Raw genomic sequence first — 22,990 nt, 5'->3', positions numbered from 1 at the left:
AGAGGAGGTTGAGGAGGCAGAAGCAGTGGAGGAACTTTGAGATAAAGAGGATTGACGCACAACTCGTGGGGACGGCAAGACTTGGACAGCAGCCCCTTGTCCTGCTGTCACCATAGTTACCCAGTGCCCAGTCAGCGACATGTAATGCCCCTGTCCATGCCTACTCGTCCAAGTGTCTGTGGTGAAATGCACCCTGTCACACACAGAGTTTCTCAAAGAAGCGGTGATGTTGTGTGCGACATGCTGGTGGAGCGCAGGCACACCTTTCTTTGAGAAGTAGTGCCGACTGGGCATCTGGTACTGGGGCACTGCGACGGACATAAGGTCTCGAAAATCCTCTGTGTCCACCAGGCGGAAAGGCAGCATTTCTGTAGCCAAGAGCTTGCAGATGGTGAAATTCAACCTCTTAGCTTTCTCATGGCTAGGAGGAAATGGTATTTTACTTGTCCACATCTGAGGGACCGAGAGCTGGCTATTGTGCTTAGACGGGGTTGACAAGGGTGTCCCCGGCAAACTGCCGGTCTGTGAGGAAGATGCAGGCGGACATGTTAGGTTGCCTTGATCCAAAGGTGGTGCTATCGATGTCGAACAGCGCTCAACACCAGCTGGTGTTACCACCTCCAAAGAAAATGATGACCTGCCAATCACGCTGGCTGTTGCGGGTAAAGAGGTGGCAGGTCTGCGTCCCAAAACAGGTGTGACTGCTGTCCCCCAAGTCACAGAGGATGAAGAGGCCGCGGATGCACAAGACATGGCAGATGCTGGTTGGCCCGGCCGGCTAGGCCGCATTGTAGCACACTGAGCTTCCCACTGCAACTTATGCTTCATGTCCATGTGCCGGTTCATGCATGAAGTACTCAAACTATGTATTTTTTGGCCTCTACTTAGCTTTTGCTGACAAATGTTACAGAAAACATGAGTTGGGTCATGTTTATCGATCTGAAAAAATGCCCAGGCTATTCAAGGCTTAGCACCCATGCGACCTGAAGAGCCACCACGACTTGTGGTGAGAGGCAGAGTTGTGTTTGAGGATGCAGTTGTTGACGTGCTTCCAGTGCTACGTCTCTGTCCAGGAAGGCGCAACCTGACTTCGTGGTCACTAGCATTCTCCTCCACCTCCTCTGCTGACCTCATCTCTTGGCTGACTGTGGGTTGACAGTAAGTGGGATCTCCAACCTCATCATCATCACCCTGTGCGTTATCACACGCGTCGTCCTCAGATTCAACCTGTTCCTGCCCTGACAAAAAACTAAAGATGTCGCTCCAATCAGGTATTTGAGTCTCATCATCGTCTTCCTCATTGTCTCCAACAACAGAAGTTACAGTTTGGGAATGAGGGTCTACATTATGGTCAGAACCTTCAGCGTCTGGTCCTGGATCCGACTCCTAAAGATTCTGGGCATCAGTGCAGATCATTTCCTCGTCTGGATTCACAGAAGCGCTGAAGCCGACCTCTGATTCCCAGGCTATAGTATGAGTAAACAGCTCTGCAGACTCAACCATCTGTTCTACCTCATACTCAGACGGGCAGCTGGAGATTTGGGAGCTGTGAGGAAGTAAGTGCGATTGAGGTGACACCTTTGAGGACTGGAGTATTTATGATGTTGAAGTTGACGTGGAGGAGAGCCCACTTAAAGGAGCACTTGATATCCTTTGAAGCACCTGCTGTTTTTGTGCTTCATCTGGAATTTGTAGCGATTGGCGTGGCCATAAGAAAGGGATCTTATCATATTGTCCGCTAAAAGAAGTAGACATTTTAGTTTGGCTGGAAGGTGGTCTTTCTTCTGCAGATGTTACTGTTGCTTTATCACCTACCCCACGGACACAACCTTTTTTCCCCTTCCCAAAACGCCTATTCCCCTTTCCACCAGCAGCAGGCCTTTTTCCACTCATTTCGGTGGTTAACTAATTGACAACTCTGGAGTTGTTTGCACAAAAAAACAATGGATGGGAACCGAGCAGAGCTGAGTGGCCAAACTGTGGTATTAGGCCAAAACTATTGGCTGGGTTAGATGCAGAAAAAAATTATATTCAATTTGCAACCTGATGGAGGTCAGTATAGATGGACTAATAGACCAAGTCCCACACACTGCTAGAAGCCCAAATATTTTTTCAGAGCTAGATGCAGAAAAAAATTATTTTTAATTTGCAACCTGATGGAGGTCAGTATAGATGGACTAATAGACCAAGTCCCACACACTGCTAGAAGCCCAAATATTTTTTCAGAGCTAAATGCAAAAAAAAATAATAATCAATTTGCAACCTGATGGAGGTCAGTATAGATGGACTAATAGAACAAGTCCCACACACTGCTGGAAGCCCAAATATTTTTTCAGAGCTAGATGCAGAAAAAAATTATTTTTAATTTGCAGCCTGATGGAGGTCAGTATAGATGGACTAATAGACCAAGTCCCACACACTGCTAGAAGCCCAAATATTTTTTCAGAGCTAGATGCAGAAAAAAATTATTTTTAATTTGCAACCTGATGGAGGTCAGTATAGATGGACTAATAGAAAAAGTCCCACACACTGCTAGAAGCCCAAATATTTTTTCAGAGCTAGATGCAGAAAAAAATTATATTCAATTGGCAACCTGATGGAGGTCAGTATAGTTGGACTAATAGAACAAGTCCTACACACTGCTAAAAGCCCAAATATGTTTTCAGAGCTAGATGCAGAAAAAAAATATTTTTAATTTGCAACCTGATGGATGTCAGTATAGATGGACTAATATACCAAGTCCCACACACTGCTAGAAGCAAAAATATTTTTTCAGAGCTAGATGCAGAAAAAAATTATATTCAATTTGCAACCTGATGGAGGTCAGTATACATGGACTAATAGACCAAGTCCCACACACTACTAGAAGCCCAAATATTTTTTTCAGAGCTAGATGCAGAAAAAAAATCTTTTTAATTTGCAACCTGATGGAGGTCAGTATAGATGGACTAATAGACCAAGTCCCACACACTGCTAGAAGCCCAAATATTTTTTAAGAGCTAGATGCAGAAAAAAATTATGTTCAATTTGCAACCTGATGGAGGTCAGTATAGGTGGACTAATAGAAAAAGTCCCACACACTACTAGAAGCCCAAATATTTTTTCAGAGCTAGATGCAGAGAAAAATTATTTTTAATTTGCAACCTGATGGAGGTCAGTATAGATGGACTAATAGACCAAGTCCCACACTGCTAGAAGCCCAAATATTTTTTCAGAGCTGGATGCAGAAAATAGTTATATTCAATTTGCAACCTGATGGAGGTCAGTATAGATGGACTAAGAGAACAAGTCCCACACACTGCTAGAAGCTCAAATATTTTTTCAGAGCTAGATGAAGAAAAAAAATATTTTTAATTTGCAACCTGATGGAGGTCAGTATAGATGGACTAATAGACCAAGTCCCACACACTGCTAGAAGCCCATATATTTTTTCAGAGCTAGATGCAGAAAAAAATTATATTCAATTTGCAACCTGATGGAGGTCAGTATAGATGGACTAATAGACCAAGTCCCACACACTGCTAGAAGCCCAAATATTTTTTCAGAGCTAGATGCAGAAAAAAATTATATTCAGTTTGCAACCTGATGGAGTTCAGTATAGATGGACTAATAGAATGATGCTATGCCCAAAAGGTTTTACTTCACTAGGTGCAATAAAAAAATTGGTATTCTATACACAGGTTGTGTAGCTTGCAACACAGATAGGCTACTCCACTGATTAACACACTCTGCAATAGGCCAAAAAGGATTAGCTTTGCTAGATTTAGCCAAATGCTGTGAAAAAAACTTGCACAGCACTGGCACAGACCTGCCTGGCAAAAACTCATAGGAACTGATGTAACTTAGTCCTGAAAAGGACTGCAATTACAATTAGTCTTTACTCCCAACCTATCTATTTAAGAGCACAGACCTGCCTGATAAAAGTCATAGGAAATGCTGTAACCTAGTCCTTAAAAGGACTGCAATCACAACTATTCCCTACTCTCAAGCTATCTGTAGATTTGTGCGAAAATTGTCTTGAAATTAACAAGATATAGCGCACACAGCAACAGCGGTGCCGTCTAACACGCAGCTGCAGCAGTGAGAAAATGGTAGCGACGGGGAAAATGGCTGGGTCTTATAGGGCAAGAACATGTGACATACACTGCCAATGACACATGCCCTTGCTTGTGTGAAAAAAAACACTTCGCTTCGTGTGTGCGCTGCTGATAGGCTGACAGATTGCACCTCCCCACTGTAAATGCGGGAAAGAGAAAAAAAAATGGAGATCTTCATTATTCCTGCAGAGATCTATCCCCTGCCCCTCCTCCTGCCCTGCTGTACACTCAAACTGCGTATTAACATTAATTTTCATCATTACTGAGAAAAAATCCAGTTATGATTTTGGTGCACGAACAGTTATCAAACATAACCTCGAACAGCCGAATTTTTATCAAATCGTTTGTGTTCGCCGAACGGATCGAACACCGCCCAAAACAGCTCGAATTTGAGATTGGCGAACAGTTCGAGTCGAACAACGCTCATCCCTATTTATTACACAATGAATAATCTTTAGCAACTTCTGGATGAACAGCTTTCTAACAGTATAAGTTTTGCAATTTATTTTTTCTCACCCTTTTTCCAAGTAATAGATGCAACACTCTATTTGCCAGTTTTTATCAACATTTAAAACTCTCCTTGTTGTGATATCTTGGAATTCTATGCACACTTGTGAAATAAAAGGATAGTAGATATTAATTTACCATTTTGTATTAATAGTAGATTTGCACTGCAGCATTAGAGCCTGTTTTCACATCCATTCATGATTTAACATGCTCGTTTAACCCTTTTCTTCACAAGAAGATCCAGCTAAGTACATAGTCCCTCTGGTTCCATGGTGTAATGGTTAGCACTCTGGACTTTGAATCCAGTGATCTGAGTTCAAATCTCAGTGGAACCTGGATAAAATTTCATAAAACGCAGGTTTCACTTTTTCCGCTCACACTGTGTCCTCCTATGCCCAAGGTTTAACATATAAAGACAAAGTTAAAATCCACATACCAAAAGCCAAAAAAAAAACTTGAATATTACAAGGATCCATAAAATGATCACTTTGAATCCTATGGCCAAAGTTATCTATTATATAGGATTAGCGAAATTAAAATTGACGTCAGGAAACAAAACTCATACTATTTATGTGACACCAAGCCACAATTCTCTATGACTTGTGTTAATGATCACATGACACTTTTTCCAGGTGGGTAAAACTGACATGTATTTCAAGCCAAAATGGCTTAAGGAAACATCAGCATTTTATTTTCCTGGGTCATCTTTTCTCTTGTTTTTCAGTATTTCCTAATGCAGTTTGTAAACATTTTTGGTGGAGTTTTTCTAAGAATTGTTTTGGGCATCTTTTGAGTGCGTTTTTGTGGCTTCTTTTTGTGGCACACAAAACTGAGCAATAGTCACTCAGGAGCCTTCCAGGTGTCTTTCTTACCTTACCCTTGACTTGCATTATAAGTCTGGAACTCTTCTAAGTGAAAAACACCTGAAGAATGATGTGCTCATTTCAGTTAACCGCTTGGACTTTTTGGCAACTTGATGCGGTTAAAAGGCGCTCAAAAGCCTGATCATATGAAAAGCAAGTCGTTTTTACATGGAAATTAATATGTTCAGACATTTGAGCATTTTTAGAGTTATTTTTCAGGATGTTTTTGTAGTGGATCCAGTTCAAATCCGCCTTATGAAGAGGGCAAAGCCATGAACTGTACAAGGTTCTAATTAATGATGAGTTCAAATCAGATTTTTACATTTTAATGAGGACTAGAATTTTGCTTTGCTTTTCTAAGATGTCTATGACGTGCCCCCTGGGCCTGTGCTGTGCAGGGGAATACCCGGAGCCGGATCCCTGGGGGATGTAGTCTCCGTGTGCCGGTGACCTGGTCCGTGCCCACTGTGGTCAAACCAGTGGCAGTCTTAGGTAATAACAATGTCCGACTACGCCACCCGTGGATTGCGGTCAGTGGGGACCGCCGCTGCGCTGCTGACCACTGAGGCTGATGTTGTTTGCGCAGCCGAGTATGGGATAACTCCCCACGGGAGAAGTATTGCCTCAGGACAGCTAATGTGGATGATGGTGGTGATGGTGTGAGCGTCCCAGTACTAATGGTGCTGGTGCGGCGAGAAATCACAGAGACGTGCAGTTGCAGTTTTCAATGCTTTACTCACAGTTCTTTATCAGGTCACTTATGCGCAGTTAGGACCGCCCGAGTCATGCTGCGTCCACCAGGCAAGGGACTCGACCAACTCCCAGGCAATTCCTGAGCGTGGCACAGGGCTCCCTTCCTTTCCTTTCTCTGGCCGTCCTCACCAGTGACCCACCTTTGTCCAGCTTCCTCGAGCCTTCTGTTGGCGAAACCTCTCTCCGGTTTCCCTGACCCTATACGGTATGCCTTTCTGGTGGATGTAGTGAGGGGTCGCACCAAGATGTGGTAACAACCTCCGGTCTTTGTCTGAGGAATCTGTTGCCTCCACCAATTTGGGTTCCGGTACCCTGTTCTGCCAACCCTTCACCCTGTATATCCTGGGCATATGGGGTTCCTTCTGTCCTCGTGTCTCTGGGCCTTTCTCTGTGTTCCTGTTCCTTGCTTCCTTTCTTACTGTCCTTTCTGTTCATTCTCCTTTCTCTCTCTCTCAGGCTCCAGCCTCCTGACAAGGCCTGCCTGCAGAGCAGAGCCCATGCAGGGGCTCTGCTTCCTGTCTTCTCCTGAGGCTGTCTCCACTGAACTGAACCCTGATCTAAGATGGTGCCCACCTTTTATACCTCTTTCTGACACCCGAGCCCAGGTGACTTGCAAACAATGGGCTCCTGCCTATGCCCAGAGACCCACCCCTATCTTCTCCTAGACCACTGGGTTTTCCTTTCCCCGCCCCACTCCAGCCAGGGACAGAAGCTGTCGTGCCTGCACTTCTGTGGGAGCACCGTTGAGCTGTCCCTCGGAAATGGGGTGTGTGTGGTGCATGCAGCTAAATGAGTCCTGGTCCACACTCCATCCTTAACCGGGACAGGAATATCACTCCTCTGGTCTGAGGTGCAATACCCCTGTAGCAACCGGGCCCTCTGGGTGCTACATCTACATGAGGGATAATCACTGATCTTGATCATGGTGCTTTAAGAAAAGGTGTGTGACTTCAGGTCTGAGTAGTCGTGGCCAAGTGGTTAAGGAGTTGGATTAGAAACCCATTGGGGTCTCACTGCTTAGGTTCAAATCCTGCTTGCTACGTCCATGTTCTCAAAACTTTTGACAGATAATTGAAGATCAATTTTTATATTCCCTCGTCTATCTCCCAAGACAGTGGTCTGTGATCTTTGGACTGGGTTTGTAGAACCATACTGACAGCATCTTCGGATCTTCTTTTAATTAGCCTGCCCTGCGCGACATGACGTGCGTCCAGATGCTAAACAAAAGAAGCACCACGGGTGCCATCAAGTAAAAAGACCTTCTCCCACTCTTGTCCAGCAGCCACAGAGCACTATCGTGGCTGATGGACTGGGACATGGGCTTTGATTTCTACAAACTCTACTTGAGTTATGTCTCGGATGAAAGCTTTTACTACACAATGAATAATCTTTAGCAACTTCTAAATGAACAGCTTTCTAACAGTATAAGTTTTGCAATTTATTTTTTCTCACCCTTTTTCCAAGTAATAGATGCAACACTCTATTTGCCAGTTTTTATCAACATTTAAAACTCTCCTTGTTGTAATATCGTGGAATTCTACACACACTTTGTGAAATAAACGGATAGTAGATATTAATTTACCATTTTGTATTAATAGTAGATTTGCACTGCAGCATTAGAGCCTGTTTTCACATCCATTCATGATTTAACATGCTCGTTTCACCCTTTTCTTCACAAGAAGATCCAGCTAGGTACATTGTCCTTCTGGTTCCATGGTGTAATGGTTAGCACTCTGGACTTTGAATCCAGTGATCTCAGTTCCAATCTCAGTGGAACCTGGGTAATTTTTCATGAAACGCAAGTTTTACTTTTTCCGCTCACACTGTGTCCTCCTATGCCCAAGGTTTAACATATAAAGACAAAGTTAAAATCCACATACCAAAAGCAAAAAAAAACTTGAATATTACAAGGATCCATAAAATGATCGCTTTGAATCCTATGGCCAAAGTTATCTATTATATAGGATTAGCGAAAGTTGAAATTGACGTCAGGAAACAAAACTCATACTATTTATGTGACACCAATCAACCATTCTCTATGACTTGTGTTAATGATCTCATGACACTTTTTCCAGGTTTGTAAAACTGACATGGATTTCAAGCCAAAATGGCTTCAGGAAACATCAGCATTTTATTTTCCTGAGTCATCTTTTCTCTTGTTTTTCAGCATTTCCTAATGCGGTTGGTAAAACATTTTTGGTGGCGTTTTTCTAAGAATTGTTTTGGGCATCTTTTGAGTGAGTTTTTGTGGCTTCTTTTTCTGGCTCACAAAACTCACCAAAAGTCACTCAGGAGCCTTCCAGGGGTCATTATTACCTTCCACTTGACTTGCATTATAAGTCTGGAACTCTTCTAAGTGAAAAACACCTGAAGAATGATGTGCTCATTTCAGCTAACCGCTTGGCGTTTTTGGCAAATTGATGCGGTTAAAAGGCGCTCAAAAGCCTGATCATATGAAAGGCAAGTCTCTTTTACATAGAAATTAATATGTTCAAACCTTTGAGCTTTTTCAGAGTTTTTTTCAGGATGTTTTTGTAGTGGACCCAGTTCATATCCGCCTTATGAAGAGGGAAAAGCCATGAACTGTAGAAGGTTCTAATTGATGATGACTTTAAATCAAATTTTTACATTTTAGTGAGGCCTAGAATTTTGCTTTGCTTTTCTAAGATGTCTTCCAGGGGGAAAATCACTGATCTTGATCATGGTGCTTTAAGAAAAGGTATGTGAAACTCACAAAGATTTCATGCCTGTGTAGTCGTGGCCGAGTGGTTAAGGCAATGGACTAAAAATCCATTGGGGTCTCCTTGCACAGGTTCAAAACCTGCCGTCTGTGTCTAAGTTCCAAAAACTTTTGACCGATTATTGAAGATCAATTTTCATATTCCCTCATCTATTTCCCAAGACAGTGGTCTGTGCTCTTTGGACTGGGTTTGTAGAACCATACTGACAGCATCTTTGGATCTTCTTTTGATTAGCCTGCCTTGTGCGACATAACGTGCGTCCCGATGCTAAACAAAAGCAGCACCGCGGGTGCCATCAAGTAAGAAGACCTTCTCCCGCTCTTGTCCAGTGGCCGCAGAGCACTATCGTGGCTGATGGACTGGGACATGCGCTTTGATTTCTACAAACTCTACTTGAATTATGTCTCGGATGAAAGCTTTTTCTACACAATGAATAATCTTTAGCAACTTCTGGATGAACAGTTTTCTAACATTATATGTTTTGCAATTTATTTTTTCTCACCCTTTTCCCAAGTAATAGATGCAACACTCTATTTGCCAGTTTTTATCAACATTTAAAACTCTCCTTGTTGTGATAGCGGGGAACTTGAGGCAAACTTGTGAAATAAAGGATAGTAGATATTAATTTATTATTTTGTATTAGTAGTAGATTTGCACTGCAGCATTAGAGCCTGTTTTCACATCCATTCATGATTTAACATGCTCGTTTCACCCTTTTCTTCACAAGAAAATCCAGTTAAATACATTGTCCCTATGTTTCCATGGTGTAATGGTTAGCACTCTGGACTTTGAATTCAGTGATCTCAGTTCAAATCTCAGTGGAACCTGGGTAATTCTTTATGAAACGCAGGTTTCACTTTTTCCGCTCACACTGTGTCCTCCTATGCCCAAGGTTTACTATATAAAGACAAAGTTAAAATCCACATACCAAAAGCCAAAAAAAAATTGAATATTACTAGGATCCATAAAATGATCACTTTGAATCCTGTGGCCAAACTTATCTATTATATAGGATTAGCGAAATTAAAATTGACGTCAGGAAACAAAACTCATACTATTTATGTGACACCAAGCAACCATTCTCTATGACTTGTGTTAATGATCACTTTTTCCAGGTGGGTAAAACTGACATGGATTTCAAGCCAAAATGGCTTCAGGAAACATCAGCATTTTATTTACCTGAGTCATCTTTTCTCTTGTTTTTCTGCATTTCCTAATGCAGTTTGTAAACATTTTTGGTGGCGTTTTTCTAAGAATTGTTTTGGGCAACTTTTGATTGCGTTTTTGTGGCCTCTTTTTGTAGCTCACAAAACTCACCAAAAGTCACTCAGGAGCCTCCAGGGGTCTTTCTTACCTTCCCCTTGACTTGCATTATAAGTATGGAACTCTTCTAAGTGAAAAACACCTGAAGAATGATGTGCTCAATTCACTTAACCGCTTGACGTTTTTGGCAACTTGATGCGGTTAAAAGGTGCTCAAAAGCCTGAACATATGAAAAGCAAGTCTCTTTTACATAGAAATTAATATGTTCAGACCTTTGAGCATTTTCAAATTTTTTTTCAGGATTTTTTTGCAGTGGACCCAGTTCAAATCCACCTTATGAAGAGGGAAAAGCCATGAACTGCACAAGGTTCTGATTGATGATGACTTTAAATCAGATTTTTACATGTTAGTGAGGCCTAGAATTTTGCTTTGCTTTTCTAAAAGGTCTTCCAGGGGGATAGTCACTGATCTTGATCATGGTGCTTTAAGAAAAGGTATGTGAAACTCACAAAGATTTCATGTCTGAGTAGTTGTGGCCGAGTAGTTAAGGCGATGGACTAGAAATCGCTTGGGGTCTCCCCACACAGATTTAAATCTTGCCGGCTACATCCATGTTCCCAAAACTTTTGACCGATTATTGAAGATCAATTTTCATATTCCCTCATCTATCTCCCAAGACAGTGGTCTGTGATCTTTGGACTTGGTTTGTAGAACCATACTGACAGCATCTTCGGATCTTCTTTTGATTAGCCTGCCCTGCGCGACATAACGTGCGTCCCGATGCTAAACAAAAGTAGCACCGCGGATGCCATCAAGTAAGAAGATCTTCTCCTGCTCTTGTCCAGCGGCCACAGAGCACTATCGTGGTTGATTGACTGGGACATGGGCTTTGATTTCTGCAAACTCTACTTGAATTATGTCTCGGATGAAAGCTTTTACTTCACAATGAATAATCTTTAGCAACTTCTGGATGAACAGCTTTCTAACATTATAAGTTTTGCAATTTATTTTTTCTCACCCTTTTCCCAAGTAATAGATGCAACACTCTATTTGCCTGTTTTTATCAACATTTAAAACTCTCCTTGTTGTGATAGCGTGGAACTCGAGGCAAACTAGTGAAATAAAAGGATAGTAGATATTAATTTACCATTTTGTATTAGTAGTAGATTTGCACTGCAGCATTAGAGCCTGTTTTCACATCCATTCATGATTTAACATGCTCGTTTCACCCTTTTCTTCACAAGAAGATCCAGCTAAGGCCATTGCCCATTTGATTCCATGGTGTAATGGTTAGCACTCTGGACTTTGAATCCAGTGATCTGAGTTCAAATCTCAGTGGAACCTGGGTAATTCTTCATGAAACACAGGTTTCTCTTTTTTAGCTCACACTGTGTCCTCCTATGCAGAAGGTTTAACATATAAAGACAAAGTTAAAATCCACATACCAAAAGCCAAAAAAAACTTGAATATTACAAAGATCCATAAAATGATAACTTTGAATCCTATGGCCAAAGTTATCTATTATATAGGATTAGCGAAATTAAAATTGACGTCAGGAAACAAAACTCATACTATTTATGTGACACCAAGCCACCATTCTCTATGACTTGTGTTAATGATCACATGACACTTTTTCCAGGTGGGTAAAACTGACATGGATTTCAAGCCAAAATGGCTTCAGGAAACATCAGCATTTTATTTTCCTGAGTCATCTTTTCTCTTGTTTTTCAGCATTTCCTAATGCGGTTTGTAAACATTTTTGGTGGCGTTATTCTAAGAATTGTTTTGCGCATCTTTTGAGTGCGTTTTTGTGGCTTCTTTTTGTGGCTCACAAAACTCACCAAAAGTCACTCAGGAGCCTTCCAGGGGTCTTTCTTACCTTCCCCTTGTCTTGCATTATAAGTCTGGAACTCTTCTAAGTGAAAAACACCTGAAGAATGATGTGCTCATTTCAGTTAACCGCTTGCGTTTTTGGCAACTTGATGCGGTTAAAAGGTGCTTAAAAGCAAGTCTTTTTTACATGGAAATTAATATGTTCAGACCTTTGAGCATTTTCAGAGTTTTTTTTCAGGATGTTTTTGTAGTGGACCCAGTTCAGATCCGCCTTATGAAGAGGGAAAAGCCATGAACTGTACAAGGTTCTAATTGATGATGAGTTCAAATCAGATTTTTACATTTTAGTGAGGCCTAGAATTTTGCTTTGCTTTTCTAAGATGTGTTCCAGAGGGATAATCACTGATCTTGATCATGGTGCTTTAAGAAAAGGTATGTTAAACTCACAAAGATTTCATGTTTAAGTAGACGTGGCCGAGTGGTTAAGGCGATGGACTAGAAATCGCTTGGGGTCTCCCCACACAGGTTTAAATCCTGCCGGCTACATCCATGTTCCCAAAACTTTTGACCGATTATTGAAGATCAATTTTCATATTCCCTCGTCTCTCTCCCAAGACAGTGGTCTGTGATCTTTGGACTTGGTTTGTAGATCCATACTGACAGCATCTTCGGATCTTCTTTTGATTAGCCTGCCCTGCGCGACATAACGTGCGTCCCGATGCTAAACAAAAGTAGCACCGCGGGTGCCATCAAGTAAGAAGATCTTCTCCCGCTCTTGTCCAGCGGCCGCAGAGCACTATCGTGGCTGATGGACTGGGACATGGGCTTTGATTTCTGCAAACTCTACTTGAATTATGTCTCGGATGAAAGCTTTTACTACACAATGAATAATCTTTAGCAACTTCTGGATGAACAGCTTTCTAACATTATAAGTTTTGCAATTTATTTTTTCTCACCCTTTTCCCAAGTAATAGATGCAACACTCTATTTGCCAGTTTTTATCAACATTTAAAACTCTCCTTGTTGTGATAGCGTGGAACTCGAGGCAAACTTGTGAAATAAAAGGATAGTAGATATTAATTTACCATTTTGTATTAGTAGTAGATGTGCACTGCAGCATTAGAGCCTGTTTTCACATCCATTCATGATTTAACATGCTCGTTTCACCCTTTTCTTCACAAGAAGATCCAGCTAAGTACATTGTCCCTCTGGATACATGGTGGAATGGTTAGCACTCTGGACTTTGAATCCAGTGATCTGAGTTCAAATCTCAGTGGAACCTGGGTAATTATTTATGAAACGCAGGTTTCATTTTTTCCGCTCACACTATGCCCAAGGTTTACCATATAAAGACAAAGTTAAAATCCACATACCAAAAGCCAAAAAAAAATTGAATATTACTAGGATCCATAAAATGATCACTTTGAATCCTATGGCCAAATTTATCTATTATATAGGATTAGCGAAATTAAAATTGACGTCAGGAAACAAAACTCATACTATTTATGTGACACCAAGCAACCATTCTCTATGACTTGTGTTAATGATCACTTTTTCCAGGTGGGTAAAACTGACATGGATTTCAAGCCAAAATGGCTTCAGGAAACATTAGCATTTTATTTACCTGAGTCATCTTTTCTCTTGTTTTTCAGCATTTCCTAATGCGGTTTGTAAACATTTTTGGTGGCGTTTTTCTAAGAATTGTTTTGGGCATCTTTTGAGTGCGTTTTTGTGGCGTCTTTTTGTGGCTCACAAGACTCACCAAAAGTCACTCAGGAGCCTTCCAGGGGTCTTTCTTACCTTCCCCTTGACTTGCATTATAAGTCTGGAACTCTTCTAAGTGAAAAACACCTGAAGAATGATGTGCTCATTTCAGTTAACCGCTTGCGTTTTTGGCAACTTGATGCGGTTAAAAGGTGCTGAAAAGCCTGATCAAGTGAAAAGCAAGTCTTTTTTACATGGAAATTAATATGTTCAGACCTTTGAGCATTTTCAGAGTTTTTTTTCAGGATGTTTTTGTAGTGGACCCAGTTCAGATCCGCCTTATGAAGAGGGAAAAGCCATGAACTGTACAAGGTTCTAATTGATGATGAGTTCAAATCAGATTTTTACATGTTAGTGAGGACTAGAATTTTGCTTTGCTTTTCTAAGAGATCATCCAGGGGGATAATCACTGATCTTGATCATGGTGCTTTAAGAAAAGGTGTGGGAAACTCACAAGGATTTCAAGTCTGAATAGTCGTGGCCGAGTGGTTAAGGCGATGGACTAGAAATCCATTGGGGTCTCCCTGCGCAGGTTCAAATCCTGCTGGCTACGTCCATGTTCCCATAACTTTTGATAGATTATTGAAGATCAATTTTCATATTCCCTCGTCTCTCTCCCAAGACAGTGGTCTGTGATCTTTGGACTTGGTTTGTAGAACCATACTGACAGCATCTTCGGATCTTATTTTGATTAGCCTGCCCTGCGCGACATAACGTGCGTCCCGATGCTAAACAAAAGTAGCACCGCGGGTGCCATCAAGTAAGAAGATCTTCTCCCGCTCTTGTCCAGCGGCCGCAGAGCACTATCGTGGCTGATGGACTGGGACATGGGCTTTGATTTCTGCAAACTCTACTTGAATTATGTCTCGGATGAAAGCTTTTACTACACAATGAATAATCTTTAGCAACTTCTGGATGAACAGCTTTCTAACATTATAAGTTTTGCAATTTATTTTTTCTCACCCTTTTCCCAAGTAATAGATGCAACACTCTATTTGCCAGTTTTTATCAACATTTATAATTCTCCTTGTTGTGATAGCGTGGAACTCGAGGCAAACTTGTGAAATAAAAGGATAGTAGATATTAATTTACCATTTTGTATTAGTAGTAGATTTGCACTGCAGCATTAGAGCCTGTTTTCACATCCATTCATGATTTAACATGCTCGTTTCACCCTTTTCTTCAGAAGAAGATCCAGCTAAGTACATTGTCCCTCTGGTTCCATGGTGTAATGGTTAGCACTCTGGACTTTGAATCCAGTGATCTGAGTTCAAATATCAGTGGAACCTGGGTAGTTCTTTATGAAACGCAGGTTTCACTTTTTCTGCTCACATTGTGTCCTCCTATGCCCAAGGTTTACCATATAAAGACAAAGTTAAAATCCACATACAAAAAGCCGAAAAAAAATTGAATATTACTAGAATCCATAAAATGATCACTTTGAATCCTATGGCCAAATTTATCTATTATATAGAATTAGCGAAATTAAAATTGACGTGAGGAAACAAAACTCATACTATTTATGTGATACCAAGCAACCATTCTCTATGACTTGTGTTAATGATCACTTTTTCCAGGTGGGTAAAACTGACATGGATTTCAAGCCAAAATGGCTTCAGGAAACATCAGCATTTTATTTTCCTGAGTCATCTTTTCTCTTGTTTTTCAGCATTTCCTAATGCGGTTTGTAAACATTTTTGGTGGCGTTTTTCTAAGAATTCTTGTGGGCATCTTTTGAGTGCGTTTTTGTGGCGTCTTTTTGTGGCTCACAAAACTCACCAAAAGTCACTCAGGAGCCTTCCAGTCATCTTTCTTACCTTCCCTTTGACTTGCATTATAAGTCTGGAACTCTTCTAAGTGAAAAACACGTGAAGAATGATGTGCTCATTTCAGTTAACCGCTTTCGTTTTTGGCAACTTGATGCGGTTAAAAGGTGCTGAAAAGCCTGATCAAGTGAAAAGCAAGTCTTTTTTACATGGAAATTAATATGTTCAGACCTTTGAGCATTTTCAGAGTTTTTTTTCAGGATGTTTTTGTAGTGGACCCAGTTCAGATCCGCCTTATGAAGAGGGAAAAGCCATGAACTGTACAAGGTTCTAATTGATGATGAGTTCAAATCAGATTTTTACATTTTAGTGAGGCCTAGAATTTTGCTTTGCTTTTCTAAGATGTCTTCCAGAGGGATAATCACTGATCTTGATCATGGTGCTTTAAGAAAAAGCATGTGAAACTCACAAAGATTTCATGTCTGAGTAGACGTGGCCGAGAGGTTAAGGCGATGGGCTAGAAATCGCTTGGGGTCTCCCAACACAAGTTTAAATCCTGCCGGCTACATCCATATTCCCAAAACTTTTGACCGATTACTGAAGATCAATTTTCATATTCCCTCATCTATCTCCCAAGACAGTGGTCTGTGCTCTTTGGACTGGGTTTGTAGAACCATACTGACAGCATCTTCGGATCTTCTTTTGATTAGCCTGCCCTGCGCGACATAACGTGCGTCCGTTTGCTAAACAAAAGTAGCACGGCGGGTGCCATCAAGTAAGAAGACCTTCTCCCGCTCTTGTCCAGCGGTCGCAGAGCACTATCGTGGCTGATGGACTGGGACATGGGCTTTGATTTCTACAAACACTACTTGAATTATGTCTCGGATGAAAGCTTTTACTACACAATGAATAATCTTTAGCAACTTCTGGATGAACAACTTTCTAACATTATAAGTTTTGCAATTTATTTTTTCTCACCCTTTTTCCAAGTAATAGATGCAACACTCTATTTGAAAGTTTTTATCAACATTTAAAACTCTCCTTGTTGTGATAGCGTGGAACTCGAGGCAAACTTGTGAAATAAAAGGATAGTAGATATTAATTTACCATTTTGTATTAGTAGTAGATTTGCACTGCAGCATTAGAGCCTGTTTTCACATCCATTCATGATTTAACATGCTCGTTTCACCCTTTTCTTCAGAAGAAGATCCAGCTAAGTACATTGTCCCTCTGGTTCCATGGTGTAATGGTTAGCACTCTGGACTTTGTATCCATTGATCTGAGTTCAAATCTCAGTGGAACCTGGGTAGTTCTTTATGAAACGCAGGTTTCACTTTTTCCGCTCACATTGTGTCCTCCTATGCCCAAGTTTTACCGTATAAAGACAAAGTTAAAATCCACATACAAAAAGCCGAAAAAAAATTGAATATTACTAGAATCCATAAAATGATCACTTTGAATCATATGGCCAAATTTATCTATTATATAGGATTAGCGAAATTAAAATTGACGTCAGGAAACAAAACTCATACTATTTATGTGACACCAAGCAACCATTCTCTATGACTTGTGTTAATGATCACTTTTTCCAGGTGGGTAAAACTGACATGGATTTCAAGCCAAAATGGCTTCAGGAAACATCAGCATTTTATTTTCCTGAGTCATCTTTTCTCTTGTTTTTCAGCATTTCCTAATGCGGTTTGTAAACACTTTTGGTGGCGTTTTTCTAAGAATTGTTGTGGGCATCTTTTGAGTGCGTTTTTGTGGCTTCTTTTTGTAGCTCACAAAACTCACCAAAAGTCACTCATGAGCCTTCCAGGGGTCTTTCTTACCTTCCCCTTGACTTGCATTATAAGTCTGGAACTCTTCTAAGTGAAAAACACCTGAAGAATGATGTGCTCATTTCAGTTAACCGCTTGTGTTTTTGGCAACTTGATGCGGTTAAAAGGTGCTGAAAAGCCTGATCAAGTGAAAAGCAAGTCTTTTTTACATGGAAATTAATATGTTCAGACCTTTGAGCATTTTCAGAGTTTTTTTTCAGGATGTTTTTGTAGTGGACCCTGTTCAAATCCGCCTTATGAAGAGGGAAAAGCCATGAACTGCATAAAGTTCTGATTGATGATGACTTTAAATCAGATTTTTACATGTTAGTGAGGACTAGAATTTTGCTTTGCTTTTCTAAGAGTTCATCCAGGGGGATAATCACTGATCTTGATCATGGTGCTTTAAGAAAAGGTGTGGGAAACTCACAAGGATTTCATGTCTGAGTATTCGTGGCCGAGTGGTTAAGGCGATGGGCTAGAAATCCATTGGGGTCTCCCCGCGCAGGTTCAAATCCTGCTGGCTACGTCCATGTTCCCATAACTTTTGACAGATTATTGAAGATCAATTTTCATATTCCCTCGTCTCTCTCCCAAGACAGTGGTCTGTGATCTTTGGACTTGGTTTGTAGAACCATACTGACAGCATCTTCGGATCTTCTTTTGATTAGCCTGCCCTGCGCGACATAACGTGCGTCCCGATGCTAAACAAAAGTAGAACCGCGGGTGCCATCAAGAAAGAAGATCTTCTCCCGCTCTTGTCCAGCGGCCGCAGAGCACTATCGTGGCTGATGGACTGGGACATGGGCTTTGATTTCTGCAAACTCTACTTGAATTATGTCTCGGATGAAAGCTTTTACTACACAATGAATAATCTTTAGCAACTTCTGGATGAACAGCTTTCTAACATTATAAGTTTTGCAATTTATTTTTTCTCACCCTTTTCCCAAGTAATAGATGCAACACTCTATTTGCCAGTTTTTATCAACATTTAAAACTCTCCTTGTTGTGATAGCGTGGAACTCGAGGCAAACTTGTGAAATAAAAGGATAGTAGATATTAATTTACCATTTTGTATCAGTAGTAGATTTGCACTGCAGCATTAGAGCCTGTTTTCACATCCATTCATGATTTAACATGCTCGTTTCACCCTTTTCTTCAGAAGAAGATCCAGCTAAGTACATTGTCCCTCTGGTTCCATGGTGTAATGGTTAGCACTCTGGACTTTGAATCCAGTGATCTGAGTTCAAATATCAGTGGAACCTGGGTAGTTCTTTATGAAACGCAGGTTTCACTTTTTCTGCTCACATTGTGTCCTCCTATGCCCAAGGTTTACCATATAAAGACAAAGTTAAAATCCACATACAAAAAGCCGAAAAAAAATTGAATATTACTAGAATCCATAAAATGATCACTTTGAATCCTATGGCCAAATTTATCTATTATATAGAATTAGCGAAATTAAAATTGACGTCAGGAAACAAAACTCATACTATTTATGTGATACCAAGCAACCATTCTCTATGACTTGTGTTAATGATCACTTTTTCCAGGTGGGTAAAACTGACATGGATTTCAAGCCAAAATGGCTTCAGGAAACATCAGCATTTTATTTTCCTGAGTCATCTTTTCTCTTGTTTTTCAGCATTTCCTAATGCGGTTTGTAAACATTTTTGGTGGCGTTATTCTAAGAATTGTTTTGGGCATCTTTTGAGTGCGTTTTTGTGGCGTCTTTTTGTGGCTCACAAAACTCACCAAAAGTCACTCAGGAGCCTTCCAGGTGTCTTTCTTACCTTCCCCTTGACTTGCATTATAAGTCTGGAACTTTTCTAAGTGAAAAACACCTGAAGAATGATGTGCTCATTTCAGTTAACCGCTTGCGTTTTTGGCAACTTGATGCGGTTAAAAGGTGCTGAAAAGCCTGATCAAGTGAAAATCAAGTCTTTTTTACATGGAAATTAATATGTTCAGACCTTTGAGCATTTTCAGAGTTTTTTTTCAGGATGTTTTTGTAGTGGACCCAGTTCAGATCCGCCTTATGAAGAGGGAAAAGCCATGAACTGTACAAGGTTCTAATTGATGATGAGTTCAAATCAGATTTTTACATTTTAGTGAGGCCTAGAATTTTGCTTTGCTTTTCTAAGATGTCTTCCAGAGGGATAATCACTGATCTTGATCATGGTGCTTTAAGAAAAAGCATGTGAAACTCACAAAGATTTCATGTCTGAGTAGATGTGGCCGAGTGGTTAAGGCGATGGACTAGAAATCGCTTGGGGTCTCCCCACACAGGTTTAAATCCTGTCGGCTACATCCATATTCCCAAAACTTTTGACCGATTATTGAAGATCAATTTTCATATTCCCTCATCTATCTCCCAAGACAGTGGTCTGTGCTCTTTGGACTGGGTTTGTAGAACCATACTGACAGCATCTTCGGATCTTCTTTTGATTAGCCTGCCCTGCGCGACATAACGTGCGTCCCGATGCTAAACAAAAGTAGCACCGCGGGTGCCATCAAGTAAGAAGACCTTCTCCTGCTCTTGTCCAGCGGTCGCAGAGCACTATCGTGGCTGATGGACTGGGACATGGGCTTTGATTTCTACAAACACTACTTGAATTATGTCTCGGATGAAAGCTTTTACTACACAATGAATAATCTTTAGCAACTTCTGGATGAACAACTTTCTAACATTATAAGTTTTGCAATTTATTTTTTCTCACCCTTTTTCCAAGTAATAGATGCAACACTCTATTTGCCAGTTTTTATCAACATTTAAAACTCTCCTTGTTGTGATAGCGTGGAACTCGAGGCAAACTTGTGAAATAAAAGGATAGTAGATATTAATTTACCATTTTGTATTAGTAGTAGATTTGCACTGCAGCATTAGAGCCTGTTTTCACATCCATTCATGATTTAACATGCTCGTTTCACCCTTTTCTTCACAAGAAGATCCAGCTAAGTAAATTGTCCCTCTGGTTCCATGGTGTAATGGTTAGCACTCTGGACTTTGAATCCAGTGATCTTCACTTTTTCCGCTCACATTGTGTACTCCTTTGCCCAAGGTTTACCATATAAAGACAAAGTTAAAATCCACATACAAAAAGCCAAAAAAAAATTGAATATTACTAGAATCCATAAAATTATCACTTTGAATCCTATGGCCAAATTTATCTATTATATAGGATTAGCGACATTAAAATTGACGTCAGGAAACAAAACTCATACTATTTATTTGACACCAAGCAACCATTCTCTATGACTTGTGTTAATGATCACTTTTTCCAGGTGGGTAAAACTGACATGGATTTCAAGCCAAAATGGCTTCAGGAAACATCAGCATTTTATTTTCCTGAGTCATCTTTTCTCTTGTTTTTCAGCATTTCCTAATGCGGTTTGTAAACATTTTTGGTGGCGTTTTTCTAAGAATTGTTGTGGGCATCTTTTGAGTGCGTTTTTGTGGCTTCTTTTTGTAGCTCACAAAACTCACCAAAAGTCACTCAGGAGCCTTCCAGGGGTCTTTCTTACCTTCCCCTTGACTTGCATTATAAGTCTGGAACTCTTCTAAGTGAAAAACACCTGAAGAATGATGTGCTCATTTCAGTTAACCGCTTGCGTTTTTGGCAACTTGATGCGGTTAAAAGGTGCTGAAAAGCCTGATCAAGTGAAAAGCAAGTCTTTTTTACATGGAAATTAATATGTTCAGACCTTTGAGCATTTTCAGAGTTTTTTTTCAGGATGTTTTTGTAGTGGACCCAGTTCAAATCCGCCTTATGAAGAGGGAAAAGCCATGAACTGCATAAGGTTCTGATTGATGATGACTTTAAATCAGATTTTTACATTTTAGTGAGGCCTAGAATTTTGCTTTGCTTTTCTAAGATGTCTTCCAGAGGGATAATCACTGATCTTGATCATGGTGCTTTAAGAAAAAGCATGTGAAACTCACAAAGATTTCATGTCTGAGTAGACGTTGCCGAGTGGTTAAGGCGATGGAGTAGAAATCCATTGGGGTCTCCCCACACTTGTTTAAATCCTGTCGGCTACATCCATATTCCCAAAACTTTTGACCGATTATTGAAGATCAATTTTCATATTCCCTCATCTATCTCCCAAGACAGTGGTCTGTGCTCTTTGGACTGGGTTTGTAGAACCATACTGACAGCATCTTCGGATCTTCTTTTGATTAGCCTGCCCTGCGCGACATAACGTGCGTCCCGATGCTAAACAAAAGTAGCACCGCGGGTGCCATCAAGTAAGAAGACCTTCTCCTGCTCTTGTCCAGCGGTCGCAGAGCACTATCGTGGCTGATGGACTGGGACATGGGCTTTGATTTCTACAAACACTACTTGAATTATGTCTCGGATGAAAGCTTTTACTACACAATGAATAATCTTTAGCAACTTCTGGATGAACAACTTTCTAACATTATAAGTTTTGCAATTTATTTTTTCTCACTCTTTTTCCAAGTAATAGATGCAACACTCTATTTGCCAGTTTTTATCAACATTTAAAACTCTCCTTGTTGTGATAGCGTGGAACTCGAGGCAAACTTGTGAAATAAAAGGATAGTAGATATTAATTTACCATTTTGTATTAGTAGTAGATTTGCACTGCAGCATTAGAGCCTGTTTTCACATCCATTCATGATTTAACATGCTTGTTTCACCCTTTTCTTCACAAGAAGATCCAGCTAAGTACATTGTCCCTCTGGTTCCATGGTGCAATGGTTAGCACTCTGGACTTTGAATCCAGTGATCTAAGTTCAAATCTCAGTGGAACCTGGGTAATTCTTCATGAAACACAGGTTTCTCTTTTTTCGCTCACACTGTGTCCTCCTATGCAGAAGGTTTAACATATAAAGACAAAGTTAAAATCCACATACCAAAAGCCCAAAAAAAAATTGAATATTACTAGAATCCATAAAATGATCACTTTGAATCCTATGGCCAAATTTATCTATTATATAGGATTAGCGAAATTAAAATTGACGTCAGGAAACAAAACTCATACTATTTATGTGACACCAAGCAACCATTCTCTATGACTTGTGTTAATGATCACTTTTTCCAGGTGGGTAAAACTGACATGGATTTCAAGCCAAAATGGCTTCAGGAAACATCAGCATTTTATTTTCCTGAGTCATCTTTTCTCTTGTTTTTCAGCATTTCCTAATGCGGTTTGTAAACATTTTTGGTGGCGTTATTCTAAGAATTGTTTTGGGCATCTTTTGAGTGCGTTTTTGTGGCGTCTTTTTGTGGCTCACAAAACTCACCAAAAGTCACTCAGGAGCCTTCCAGGGGTCTTTCTTACCTTCCCCTTGACTTGCATTATAAGTCTGGAACTCTTCTAAGTGAAAAACACCTGAAGAATGATGTGCTCATTTCAGTTAACGCTTGCGTTTTCTTTACAACTTGATGCGGTTAAAAGGTGCTGAAAAGCCTGATCAAGTGAAAAGCAAGTCTTTTTTACATGGAAATTAATATGTTCAGACCTTTGAGCATTTTCAGAGTTTTTTTTCAGGATGTTTTTGTAGTGGACCCAGTTCAGATCCGCCTTATGAAGAGGGAAAAGCCATGAACTGTACAA

General features: G+C 40.4%; 9 non-coding genes across 9 annotated transcripts; all 9 read left to right on the top strand.

Annotated features, from left to right (window-relative positions):
* The first annotated feature begins 4,867 nt into the window (after positions 1-4,867).
* TRNAQ-UUG (transfer RNA glutamine (anticodon UUG)) lies at positions 4,868-4,939 on the top strand. Its single transcript has one exon. It is a non-coding gene; the product is annotated as a tRNA-Gln (tRNA).
* A 4,032-nt stretch (positions 4,940-8,971) lies between these two features.
* TRNAF-AAA (transfer RNA phenylalanine (anticodon AAA)) lies at positions 8,972-9,053 on the top strand. Its single transcript has one exon. It is a non-coding gene; the product is annotated as a tRNA-Phe (tRNA).
* Positions 9,054-11,496: 2,443 nt separating this feature from the next.
* TRNAQ-UUG (transfer RNA glutamine (anticodon UUG)) lies at positions 11,497-11,568 on the top strand. Its single transcript has one exon. It is a non-coding gene; the product is annotated as a tRNA-Gln (tRNA).
* Positions 11,569-14,292: 2,724 nt separating this feature from the next.
* TRNAS-AGA (transfer RNA serine (anticodon AGA)) lies at positions 14,293-14,374 on the top strand. Its single transcript has one exon. It is a non-coding gene; the product is annotated as a tRNA-Ser (tRNA).
* A 664-nt stretch (positions 14,375-15,038) lies between these two features.
* On the top strand, positions 15,039-15,110 carry TRNAQ-UUG (transfer RNA glutamine (anticodon UUG)). Its single transcript has one exon. It is a non-coding gene; the product is annotated as a tRNA-Gln (tRNA).
* Positions 15,111-16,819: 1,709 nt separating this feature from the next.
* TRNAQ-UUG (transfer RNA glutamine (anticodon UUG)) lies at positions 16,820-16,891 on the top strand. Its single transcript has one exon. It is a non-coding gene; the product is annotated as a tRNA-Gln (tRNA).
* Positions 16,892-17,854: 963 nt separating this feature from the next.
* Positions 17,855-17,936, top strand: TRNAS-AGA (transfer RNA serine (anticodon AGA)). The gene has a single exon. It is a non-coding gene; the product is annotated as a tRNA-Ser (tRNA).
* Positions 17,937-18,600: 664 nt separating this feature from the next.
* On the top strand, positions 18,601-18,672 carry TRNAQ-UUG (transfer RNA glutamine (anticodon UUG)). Its single transcript has one exon. It is a non-coding gene; the product is annotated as a tRNA-Gln (tRNA).
* A 3,441-nt stretch (positions 18,673-22,113) lies between these two features.
* Positions 22,114-22,185, top strand: TRNAQ-UUG (transfer RNA glutamine (anticodon UUG)). The gene has a single exon. It is a non-coding gene; the product is annotated as a tRNA-Gln (tRNA).
* Positions 22,186-22,990: the final 805 nt, after the last annotated feature.

The sequence above is a fragment of the Phyllobates terribilis genome, unplaced genomic scaffold (assembly GCF_046119375.1).
Source record: "Phyllobates terribilis strain yellow unplaced genomic scaffold, ASM4611937v1 Scaffold_13__5_contigs__length_258822181, whole genome shotgun sequence".
Taxonomy (NCBI): Eukaryota; Metazoa; Chordata; class Amphibia; order Anura; family Dendrobatidae; genus Phyllobates; species Phyllobates terribilis.
This window is presented reverse-complemented; position numbering and strand designations above follow the sequence as displayed.